Source organism: Antechinus flavipes, chromosome 4 (assembly GCF_016432865.1).
Source record: "Antechinus flavipes isolate AdamAnt ecotype Samford, QLD, Australia chromosome 4, AdamAnt_v2, whole genome shotgun sequence".
NCBI classification, from domain to species: Eukaryota; Metazoa; Chordata; class Mammalia; order Dasyuromorphia; family Dasyuridae; genus Antechinus; species Antechinus flavipes.
The window spans coordinates 380,982,443-380,995,263 of record NC_067401.1 but is presented as its reverse complement, the minus strand read 5'-3'; the positions used below and the strand labels follow the sequence as shown (position 1 = coordinate 380,995,263).

General features: G+C 39.3%; 1 protein-coding gene across 2 annotated transcripts in view; it reads right to left on the bottom strand.

The window, feature by feature from the left end:
• The window catches only part of PIGR (polymeric immunoglobulin receptor), a 29,336-nt gene extending 17,254 nt beyond the window's left edge, over positions 1-12,082 (bottom strand). The window contains exon 1 of one of the 2 annotated variants that reach the window (XM_051998497.1): positions 11,992-12,082. The gene's annotated coding sequence lies outside the window, so the exon portion shown is untranslated. Of the gene's footprint in view, positions 1-11,968 lie in introns of both variants that reach the window. The other variant, XM_051998498.1, reaches the window with a different exon arrangement.
• Positions 12,083-12,821: the final 739 nt, after the last annotated feature.

The window sequence follows — 12,821 nt, the reverse complement described above, 5'->3', positions numbered from 1 at the left end:
CTGCCCCTCTCCCTTTTCTGCCTTTTTTTTGGAGGGGGATGTTGTGTCCCCTCATTAGATTGTAAGCTCGTTGAAGCAAGGACTATCTTTCTTTTTATTATTTGTATCCCCAGATCTTATGGCACATAGTAGGTGCTTAATGTTGACTGACTGCTACAAATAACTTCTGATTTTGGTAGCACTTTTTTTCTTGGTAGAAGTCTCAAATCACTTTATTTAACATATTGGGTTACTATTTAATTATTTAGATTTTTGTTGTTCAGTCATGTCGAACATTTCATGATCTCATTTGGGGTTTTCCTGGAAAAGTTACTGGAGTGACCTTTGGGTCAGTCTGCCATGGTAACTCTGCCTTAAGGTGTCTTTCTCCTTACTCCTCCCCCATGCCATGTAGTGTCTCTCCTAACCCCACCATGCCTTATCGGGACTCTCCTATCAGACCCTACTTCTCCTTTAGCTAACTAACTTTTTTAGGGTGCTAAATCCCTTTTAGGATTTAGTCCACCTGCTAAGGGCACACTCCAGTCTCATGGGGTGTTTTCTTTCTCCTGGCTAACTGCAAGTTCCACTAAGAAACTTGTTTTTTTCCATCATTTATTGTACCTCTTTTCTTGCTATGAGCTTTCCCACCCTATTTCATATTTGTCATTTCTGGTGTCTACTGGATACGTTCATTTGTCTATAATCTCTTCTCCTAAATAAACCTTTCTTTTGCCAAAAAAAAAAATTACTGGAGTGCTTTGTCATTTCCTTCTCTAGCTCCTTTTACAGATGAGGAAACTGAGACAAAGTTAAGTGACTCAACCAAGATTATACCGCTAGCATGTGTTTGTGACCAGATTTGAACTGAAGTCTCTTTGACTCCAGAACCAGCATTCCTTCTACTCTGCCATCTGACTGCCTGTATTATCCAGATATCCCTCAATTTAAGTCCTATTCTGAAGACTCTTGAGTCTATCTCTACAGTGTCTCTCAGATCTATTTTCTTTTCTTCCTTGGCACAGCCATAATCCTATTTCAAAGTTTCATTACCTTTAATCTGTAATAGATAGTTGGTCTCTCTGCCTGCACATTTCTCTCTTCAAACCAACCTACACATACTTTCCAAACTGATAGTATGCCATTTTCTTGCTCAAGATGTGTCAATGTCTATTGTCTCTAAGACATTTAATATTTGAAGCTTTTCATAATCTGGACCCAATCAATGTTGTCAGAAACTTTCAATTATTCTCCTTACCACCTCAAGTATTCTCTACTCCAGGAAGACTGAAGGACTGGCTGTTGTCCGTATGTGGAATTTAACTCCAACATTTTGCCTTGGCACTGTCTACTACATATGAAATATTTTCTTTCTCTCTTTCTGGATGAGATCTTTCCAGATTGTCCCAATTGTTAGTATTCCCCTAAGATGATTTTGCATTTATTGTATATATGCATATATATTATATATTGGCTTATTGGTATATATATAATTTTCCCCTAATAGAATTTAAAGCCCTTGAGGATGGGATATGTTCCTTTTGCTCCCCCTCCCCATTATATCCTTAGCACTTAGCATGATGGCTGGGATATGTTGTTATTGTTCAGTTATTTTTCACTTATGTCTGACTCTTCATGATCCCACTTGGGCTTTTCTTGGCAAAGATAGTGGAGTGATTTGCCATTTCCTTCTCCAGTTCATTTTTACAGATTGGGAAATCAAGATAAACAGTTAAGTGACTTATCCAAAGTCAAATAGCTATTAGTGTCTGATTTGAACTCCGATGTTTCTGATTCTAGGCTTAGTATCCCATCCACTGTCCCATTTAATTGCCTTGTCTAGCACATAGTAGGCAACTAATAGATGTTTTGGGAATGGAATTGACCTGGGTCAATTTTCCAGGTAGAGTTTGAGGTCACTAGTAGTTTAGAGATGGGCGATATCTTCCTAATCAGAACCAACCTAGCTAAAAGCAGAACCTCAGCAGGAGCAGATTGGCAACCAAGGGAATGAATCATTTTAGCCAGAGCAAATCATGAAGATGACTGTTGACCAAAGTTGGGACAGATGCTGGTTGTATAGGTGAAGGGGGCACCCATATCAATGAAATCATAGCTCTCTGTAAGTAATGAAGCATTCTGTATAAATGTCTTCTGTCTTCCTAACTCTAGCAAAGGCATGATATGATGGGAAGAGTGTAGTGCCTTCTGAGGCAAGGAATCTGGGTTCAAATCTCACCTTTGTCACTCCATTGCTTTGGATGAATCACCTAATTTCGTGCAATATCTTGTGAGAAAATTTAGAAATAGGACTACATGGCCCCTGAGAAAACTTCTTGTTTTAAATCTCTGGCACCTTAAGTGTTTTGAGGGTAAAAACTGTGTCTTATGTTCCTCTTAGGTTCCCAAAGTGTGTAGTCCAATGTTAAGCACTTATAGAAGTAACCTCGACTTATTTTTCTAAAAGTCCTCTAGGGATACAAAAATAACTGAAGCATAGAATCAAATAGGTGATGAGATTGATTAATGTTGGCTAAACCAATCTTTAGACAACGGATATATCAGCCATCACTTGACTGGTGTTCAAAGCTTTCTCAATCTGGTAAGAGTATGCTGAGCTGGTCCTCTGAAGGTCCATTTTGAAATACCCCAGGGTCACATGTGCACTACCCTGATCCAAGTAGAAACTTTGGTAGAAGACAATGAACAGTTTACCTTTATATGTCACTTTAAGACTTACAAATCAACAACTCTATAAGATAAAGCAAGTATCATCACTCCCATTTTACAGGTAAGGAAACAGATTCAAAGAGATTAAATGGTTTATTCAGGATCCCACCACTAGGAAGTGCTAGTTCCTATCTGTTGACTGTTAACTCATTTGAAAGAGAACAAAATCGAGACCCAGAGGCTTTCAGTAATTTACTGAAAGTAAGAGCCAACATGAAGCTAGGAAAAGAAACGATAAGATGGAATTTAATGTGGATGTTGCCATAGGCTTATTTATTGAAGCAACATGAAGAGAAGGGAATAACAGCACATCGTAAGAGCTACATAAACACTATGCTCTTTCTCCTCTTTTCATTTGAACCTCACAGTTTCTCTTAGAAGTAGATTCTTGTATTCTCCTCATTTTGCATTTGAAGAAACTGAGGCAGAGATTAAGTGACTTGTCTAAAGTCACACAGCTAGTACGTGCTTGAAGCCAAACATAAACTTAGCTCATCCTGACTCCACATCTCCTCCAGCCATGGTATAATGGATTTTGAATGAGAGGAGCTGGATTTAAATACCAGCTCTGAAGTGATTTTTACATCCCTGAACCTTTTCTGTAAAATGATCAGATTGACTTAGATAACCACCAATTAGGGTCTGTCCCTTCCTGTTCTATATCTATGAGCTTCTCCTCCATAGATGGTTCAAGGACCAGATACATGAGACTAGAAACCCATTACTACATTAGCGGAGTGGAGAAGGGAGAAAGAGAGTGAAGAATAAGAATTCACGCCCATTGCAAGTCCCCTCCTCTTCCTTTAGCTTCAGATCCCAATCTAGAGGAGTAAGGAAGGACCTTTCTCATGGGACTTTGCTTAGGTTTGCATTGGAAACTAGTTTGTTAAGGGGAAAAAAAATGTTAGGGGAAAAATTGGGTTGTGAAGGAGGAAGAAGATTTGACTTACCTTCAGTTTTGGGTGTCCTATAAAGATAAAGAGGTTGCCAACTTATTGGTAAGAATGGGAGAGGAAGGGAGGACCCAAAACCAGAGGTAAACAATCCCCTTGGCATTGTCTACTGGCTTTTTCTTTAATATGAGGAGCCTTTCCCAGTCCTCTTAAAGGCTAAGCCTGGCTACTAATAAATAGAATTGTTCCTAATCTTAAATTTTTTTTCTTTTGGGGATTTCCCATCAAGGAAGCATTTTATTTCCTTGTTAAGATAAAGACCTTCTTTTTCTTGAAATGGAGAGGAAAAACAAATGGGGTTGTGGAATGGCTCTTTTGGACATTAATTGCACCAGTTAATTGGTCCCAAACTCTTTGCACTAGGGCAATGATTAACTCATTGACTTGAAGAGCTAGGAAAATATACCTACAAAACAAGGGAGAGGTAGGTGGAGTGAGATTTACCCAATACTGGGGATTCTGGAATGAGACTATTTTTTTTATCTAGAAGAACCGGGACAGGTCTAGCTGACACTCTTTCTCTATCTGATGGAACCTATAGCAATTTCCCCCACCTAGTTTGGAGATCAGATACCTACTAGGGAAAATGGTTTTAGTGAAGAGTTGGGGGGAGGGAGGGCTGATTACAGAAAGTTACAGATTACATTGAAGGCATCATTGTAGTTGAAGGGTGAACCAGAATATTTTATAGATTGTAAACCTGATATGATTTTCCCCATGTTCTCCACATTTTAAATTATTCTTCTAATATTCCAACAAGACAGGGACTGGAGTACTGAGCAATTATGGTGGGATAGGAGCAGAGAGAGGACTGAGTCACAGAGGTTCAGTAGCTCCCCTGGGCTTATACAATTTGGATCCATCAAATCAACAAGCATTTATTAAATGCTTATAACGTGCACAAAGTATTGAGGTAATTCTGTGTGCTTTGGGGCTTACACATTGTATTTTGCTGCTGACAGGGAGCTTGATGCAGACATCTTGTCTCCTCTGATAGAATGTATGATCCTTACGGACAGGGATTATGAACCCTTGGCCCCTAGAACAGTACCTGTCACCTTGGAGGTATCTAATAAATAATTGTATATTGATTGAGTTAATAGCTGGAAGGACAAGTGAGTTGGAATGAAAACTCAGCAAAGATTGTTGACTTAAAACAAACATTCCTCTTAGTTGGTGGACAAAAGACAGGTTCTGTTCTGTAGCCAGAAGTCTCAGACTCTAAACTTTAGTTTAGAGAGCCATTTTTAGATTCCATACCAGTATTCATGGTCTGACAAAAGTTTTTTATTCATTTGTGGATAGCAAGGAAGGTTTGAAATCAGGAATGAGCTACAATCTGGATTCAATAGTCTCTGCACCTATGAGTGACATGAGGGAGATTAAGGAAATTTGTGTATGAGTCTAAAAGGTCCTGTTTCTGGAATCTCAATAGGTTTTCAGGAAATGGAGGGGGAGGAGGGAGGTAAGTCAGGTGAGAATAGCTCCTTAGTGAGCTGGAACCAGGCCTGCCACTACTGTCCCAGGAACAAAAAACTAGCCTTTGGATGACCTTCTCCCGAACAGGAATCAGAGGAGCCCCTTGGATTTCCATACAAACTTTTTTTTTTTTTTTTAAATACAGAGACTCAAAAGCATACAAGCTGGGACTCAAACTTGCGTCTTTTGATGAAAAATAGCACTTTTCTACTATGCCTACTGTGTGATCCTGGCACCTCCCTTGACTTCTTGTGGCCCTTTATTACTCTCTAAGAATTTAAGTGACAACTGAGATGGTGATCTGTATTGCTAGTGAAAGTTTCTGCCCTTAAGTCTTCCTTTCCATAAGAAAAGGTAATAAACATTTTTATAGCACCATCTTGGGTTGTGCTTTACACTATGCTAAGTGCTTTACAAATATTATCTCATTTGTTTCTTCAAGGTAGGTACAGTGATACTATCCCATTTTATAGAGAAGAAACTGAGATAAACAGGTTAAGTGATTTGCCAGAGGTCATAAAGCTAGTAAATATCTGAGATTGGACTTGAATTCAGGTCTTCCTGACTCCAGGCCTGGACCTTTACCTACTACTGTGCCACTAACTTGTTTTAGTATGTAAAACTACATTACTATGTGATTATATATATATATATATATATATATATATATATATATATATAAAATTCAGATATATGGATATATATATATATATATATAAAATTCAGATATATGGATATATATATATATATTATATATATATATATATATGTATATGTATATATAGGCAGCTAGGTGAGGCAGTAGATAGAATGATGAGTCTACATTCAGGAAGATTCCTCTTCCCAACTTCAAATCTGGCCTCATACACTTACAAGCGATGTGACTCTGGGGAAGTCTCAGTTTCACCTTGTTTGCCTCAGTTTCCTCATCAGTAAAATGAGCTGGAGAAGGAAATGCCAAACTACTCCAGTATCTCTGTCAAGAAAACCCTAAATAGGGCCACAAAAAATTGGATATGATTGAAATGACTGAACAAACAATAAACTATATATGTGTGTGTATATTTATTTATATACATATATGTTTGTGCGTATATATACATATACATAGAAATGTGTATACAATAAACTGTGTGTGCTTGTATGTACACACATATAAGTTTATGTGAATATGTGCATAAACGTGTGTGTATGTGCGTGTAGAGAAAGACAAAGACAGAAACAGAGACAGACAGAGAGCATTATTTTTGAGAGCAGAGTTTGTTTAATCTTTCTATGTATACCCCTAATACCTAGCTCAATGTTGACTACAATAGCTGCTTAATAAATACTTATTGATGAATTGATTATATATAAAGTACTTTATGGTTGCAAAGTGTTTTACATACTTGTTCTCAATTCTATTTACACATTTTGTCCCAGGAGGGCACAGGGTAGAAAAATTGCAAATCTGAGGATAAGGCTCAAATTCTGCCTCAATCATTTTCCCAATGTCCCATGCTGCCTTTTTCAATATGGAATTTAACCTGTCTGAGTCCCAGCCCCAGAGGAAGAATCAGTCCCTCCTGGCCCTTCTTTACGTGATAGCTCTTAGAAAATCAGCTGAGAATAGCAGAAAGGACCTTGGAGAAGGTCTAGCCTAATGGTCTCATTTTTTAGATGCTTATGCTGCTTTATCAAGGAGGGAAAATGGCTTATCTATAGTCATACAGCAATTTAGTGGCTGCACCAGGTCCAAGCCACCTTTCCTCTTGGCTAATATGAACTTTTAAAGTAGGAGCATGTTTGTGGTTGAAGGGCTCATAGCTTTGGTCATGAATACTGGCCTCCAAAGTACAAGTCCAATTTTCCCTCTTCCCTGTTAGATACTGAAAGAGGAACAAAAGGCTATTTTTGCAGAATCCGCCTCCACCCCACAAGGATTAAATACCTCTACTTTGCCAATCCTGGCTTTGATCAGGGTGAGCTTAAGAAGAAAGCAAGAGTCATGTGTATTTGGGGAAAGTTAGGAGGAAAATCAGAGATTAGGAAGAGGATGAATCACAGAGTTATAGATAGGAAAGACCCCAGAATCTCATTCTTTAATTTCTAAAATTACTATTACTATTATTGTTTATACTCATATCCTCATTGCCTAACACAGGTGGAAGGAAGAAAAAAAAAACAATTATGTAGCACCTACTATTTGCCAGGCACTGTATCAAGAGCTTTGCAAATATTATCTCATTGATAATTGCAATAATCTTGGCATATAAATGCAATTATAATTTTCATTTTAAAGTTGAGGAAACTGAAGCAGACGGAAGCTAGATGACATGTCCAGAGTCACCCAGCTGGATTTGAACGCAGATCTTCCTGACTCAAGGCTCAGCATTTTACCTGATGTGCTTTAAACAAGCAGTTTAAAAAATGCTTGTTGTCTCTTTGGTTAATATAGATGAAGAGATTACAATCCATAAAAGTCATTCAAGTAGCAATGTGTTAAAAAAATGTGCTAGATTTGGAGTCAGAAGACCTGGTTTAATAATTCTTATAATCTCTCTGGATCCCAATCTAGGTCTAGACCTAAAATCTCAACAATCTCTAAGATCTTCTCCAGTTCTAGTATTTAAATTTGAGTAGCAAAACGAGACTAGAATTTGGCCTATTATTTATTAGTCTAAAGCTCACTCTTCTTTACTCCACTTGCTTCTCATGGGAGATAAAGTGTGATCAGTGACTTAAAGTCATGAATGATACTTTTATCTAATGTGGAGGCGACCCAAACTAGAAGGGATAGTTAACACAATGGATGACAAAATCAGGTTCTGAAAAGATATTGACAGGCTAGAGAATGGATTGAATTGAATAAGATGAAATTTTAAAGGAACAAATGTAAGATCTTTCATTTGAGTTTTTTTTTTTTTAATGAACTTCACACATCCAGGACAGCAGAGGCCTTAGACAGCAGTAGTTCTGAAAAAGTTCTGGGGGTTTTAATGGATTTCAAGCTCAATAGAAATCAATGATAGCTAATTTGTTCTTGGGCTGAATTCAGAGAGGTATCATTTTCAGTAATAAGGAGGTAATGGCCACATTATATTTTACTTATCTGTAATATTTTGTTCAGCTTTAGTTGCTATAATTTAAGATGGACATTTATAAACTGGAGGAAATACAGAAGGGTCTACCCAGATTGAAAAACCTTGAAAGGAATTGGTGGCTCTTATCTCAGAGGGGAGAAAGTTCATGGGGCACATAATAGCTGTTAAAGTAGCTGAAGGACTGACATATGGAAAAGGGCTTAGTTTTATTTTGGCTCCAGAGGCTATAATCAGGAGCAATCTGTGGAAGTGGCAAAGATTCAAATTTAGACTTGACATCTAGAAAAACTCCCAAGTAATTAGAGCTATGGGCTAAATCTAGAGAACAGATTCCTCTCCTTGGAAATCTGGAGCAATTACTGGATGGCTTCCTGTTGGGTATGTCATGTTAGAAATTCTTTTACTATGTGAATTGGGTCAGGTAAAGGATAAAGTCATTTCTACCTCACAAATATCATGCTTCTAATTTAGAGAAAATCTCATTTGAGAAGTTAGAGAGACTTGGCATCTGGTTCCCTCAGATCAATACCCCAGGAAGAATGACATTAGGGGGTCGCTACTATGATACTCTGATTTGATTTACTGCTATTCTAAGCATTCATAAGCAGTGCAATGATTAGAGTTGTAACTAGGAATTTACATGGAACAATTTCACTTAAATATGGATTGGAAGGTAGTCACCCGAAATCCAAGGCTGTGGGAACCCACCTTAGCTGGGACATTCTTAGCTCACTATTACAGAGACATGGTATATGTTCCCAGGTCCAGAAGTTACATAATACATCTCTGCTCAGGTGCTCTTATGACAGAAGATGGGGTAGCCCATTCTCTTAGAAAATTGGATTCAGATTTCCATGACACAGCTAACAATCCTTGACTCCTAACCCTTGACCTTAGGGTCAAGGAGGTACCAGTGGCTACAATGGTAGGAAAAAGCAGGCCCTGGAAGTTTTGAGACAGCAACAGGACCAACCACAAAGGCATAGGAACAACTGACCAGCAACTAGCAAAGGAGAGGAAATGTCCCTTTCAAATATGGGTACCCTAGGGACAATCATCAACTATTCCACCCTAGTTTTAATTTTACTAAAGGAAACCTTAGTAGAGCAACCTTTCCTTAATGGCAGTGATACAGAGATTCAGCCTCCCTCTACCTGGTAGAAGAACCTGGTATAGTGGAAAGAGTAGATCCGCCATTAAATAGTTCAAAGTGCTAGCATGAACAGCTGGTTCAGCACTTAACTTAAAACAGATAAGGCATTATTATCATTGTCTCTTTTCACATGGATATTGAGTGACACAGTCCAGTTCGCACTCAGCTAGTTGTGTGTGTGTGTGTGTGTGTGTGTGTGTGTGGCGGGGTGAGGTTCAGGGGGCAAATATTAGATCCTGGATTTTTTTGTCACTGCTCTTTCTACTGCACTTTATTTCCAGAGAAGAGGAGATGAAGAGAAAAGGAAGAAAAAGAGGAGGAGGATGGAGGAGAGAACTTTAAGTCATACTTGACCTAAACTCCCCCTATTCCTCCCTCCTTCCCTAACGTGTCTCTAGACATGGCTACGTGAAGTGGAGAGAACCCAGAACTTCCCTTGTCAAGGGAGAAAGGTGACCTCTAAAAGGTCTGTGTAAACTGAGGTCTGAGCAAGTCAGACCAAACTAAAAACAGTTGTGGTTCAGGAAACCCAACAAAAACAAAAACAGGACCTCTGGCTGCAAAAGGGACTGGCCAGATCCAAGCTAACCTGAAAATTGAGACCTCTTTCCCTCCTCTTCTTTCCCCCTGGCTCCATTTTTTTACTTTCTGGAACCTCAGGACTGTTGGGATATAAATCCTTCTATCCAGTTCACCCTCTTCCTTCTCCCTTGCTCACCATGAGACAGACAGAGACAGACCCAAAGCCCTGGGATGGGCTAGCTTCTGCTGGTCCCCCTTCCTACTTAGTGTCTTGCTTCTTTGAATGTGATGGCAGTAGTAGGGTTGAATGTGGCCAGTCCTTCATTCTCCCTGTGACCCCAAGGAGAACTATGTGTGGTATGGAATTTGCCCTCTGTGTCCTCTGGTGGGGAAAGGTGTGATACAGTCAGTAATTTCAATTTAATTCAATTCAACACACTTTTAAAAAAATGATTTACAATGAGTCAAAGACCAAGAATAATCCAGTCTCTGGTCTTCAAGACAAGAGACCGCTCTGAGAAGCAAGCAGTAAATCTACCTTCTTCTACAAAGTGGGTGTCTGACCCTTGGAAAAAAATTTTAAAAAATTAAAGTTATAAAGCCCAGAGACCCAATAGGCCCTCAAATGGCCTAGAAATGCTAATGGCCAATTAGAAAATAGTACTGCTTCTCCTCACAGTGTGAAAAATTCCTGAGCAAGTTACTCTACAAACTTGAATTTTTCTATCCATAACGGAGGGGTCAAGAATACTTCTATGATCAAAGATCCTAGTTAGAAGGGACTTCAGAGATCATCTAGTTCAAGCTTCTCATTTACAAATAGAGAAACTGAGGTCCCAGAAGGTAAAAACATTTAGCCAAAGATGCAGATAGCAAGTACCAGAGGCCAGATATGAAGAAGCCATTCCTCTAAGAGCACTCAAACCGGAGGACCCCTCTGTAAGAGCTGAAATGCTTCAATGTATCACAGATACAATACTATTGTCTCATTTGATCCTTATACTTGGTGAGGCTGAGAATGTGGCTATTGTTCCCTCCATTTTGCAAATGATGAAAGGGGCTCAGATGGATTAAGATATTTTCTCAATATCACATACCTAATTAGTTTAAATCCAGCCTCAGACACTAGCTGTGTGACCTTGGGCAAGTCGCCTAATTCTATCTTCCTTAATTTCCTTGTCTGTAAAATGAGCTGGAGAAAGAAATGGCAAAACACTTCAGTTTCTGTGCCAAGAAATCCCCAAATGGGATCCTGAAGAATCAGACATGATTGAGAAAGGATTGAATAGCAATAATAGCAATAAACTGGGATTTGAATTCAGCTCTTTAGAATCCAAAATGAGTGTTCTTCCCACTTCACTCTATCTCCATGTAATGATAACATATTCACCTTAAGCTTTAAGGTTAACAAAGCCCCCAGTTAATGTTTGATAGTAACAACACTGTGAGGTAGGTAGTGTGAATATTATTATTCCCATTTTGCAGATAAAGAAACCAAGACTTAGAGGAATAAAGCAGCTGTTAAATTGCAGCATTGGAGACTTGAACCCAGGTCTTTTGACTTCAAAACTCCTATTACTGATTCTTTTTATTACCACAAAATGCTTGTGTCCTGGTGGTTATAAGGAATGATGGAACAAGATTGAGCTTCTAATTGAATGGAATATCATGGAGGCAGAAAAGAATAGTATACAAGATACGGGGGTTTGGGAGAAAGAACAAAAGTATGTCACAAGCTAATCTTAATAACCACCAAAGTCAAATACTAGCAGAGGAGTACTGAGCACCGATCTGCCCTGCTATCCTGCTATTCTTCTCCTCCAGGATAGAGGATTGGGGTAGCAGTGAGGGGGCTGATCATCAAACTCACTGACCCTCCCTCCCATATTTTTTACCACCTGGACTATCCTCGCACAGCCCCTTCCTCCCCCATTCCATTCCCACTCTTTGGGAATTGACACTGCCCCAGTCCCTTTCACCGGACCTGTCAATCTCTCAGCCCACTATCCCTGAACATCCTGGTCTAGCTGGTGCCCTGTTCTAGTAGACCCCAAAGAAATTGAACTCACTCTTGCCTCTTCTCTGTTCATACCTTCAGGGATCCTGCCCTGTTACCATTCCAGTTCCTGAACTCCGAAGGTGTTGTCCCTGCCTCCTCTGGAGGCTGCCAGCAGGGCACTGGATGCTGCCAAAACTGAAACTGTATGAAGTCTGGACCCACACCTGTCTTGGGTTCTTAAAGAGACACTCTCCCATGGCTACACTGGCCAACTGAGGGCACGTGACTCCTACCAATTCCCTTGGGTCTTTTTCCTTTTGGCTTCTCCAACTGGTCCTATCAGTTGACTCCATCTAAGCTTTGGGGAAGCCCTATTAACTGGGAATCAGATTAACTGTGAGTTATATCAGTAGGGTTGCCCACAAACATGCAAAGGACCAAACTGCTGGATTGCTTAAAAATGAAAAAGATTACAATAATAAATATTCTTGCAAAGGACTTTTCTCATAAGAATCTTATAAAGTGAGTAATAGAAACATTATTATCTCTATTTTACAGAAAGCAAAACTGAGGTTTAGATTCTAGGACTTGCCCAATGTTACCCAGCTGGTAATAATTGATGGTAACTCATATTTCCACATCTTTTGCAAAATGGAAAGCCCTCTCCTCATGACAGCCTTATAGGGAAGCATTCCAAGTGGAATCAAAGCCTCAGAGCTGAAAGGGACCCTCCAGTTCATCTGCTCTGACTCCCTCTTTCTTGTCGATAATGAATGTGAAACACAGAGAAAGGAATTGGCTTTTGCAAGGTCATGTAGATGACGGAGAGAACAAAGACTCAAGCATAGAGTCCTGACTACCTCTGTAGCTTTCTTTCCACTATACCTGGATGCTTTGTCAGGACCAGATTTCTTAGCCTCAAC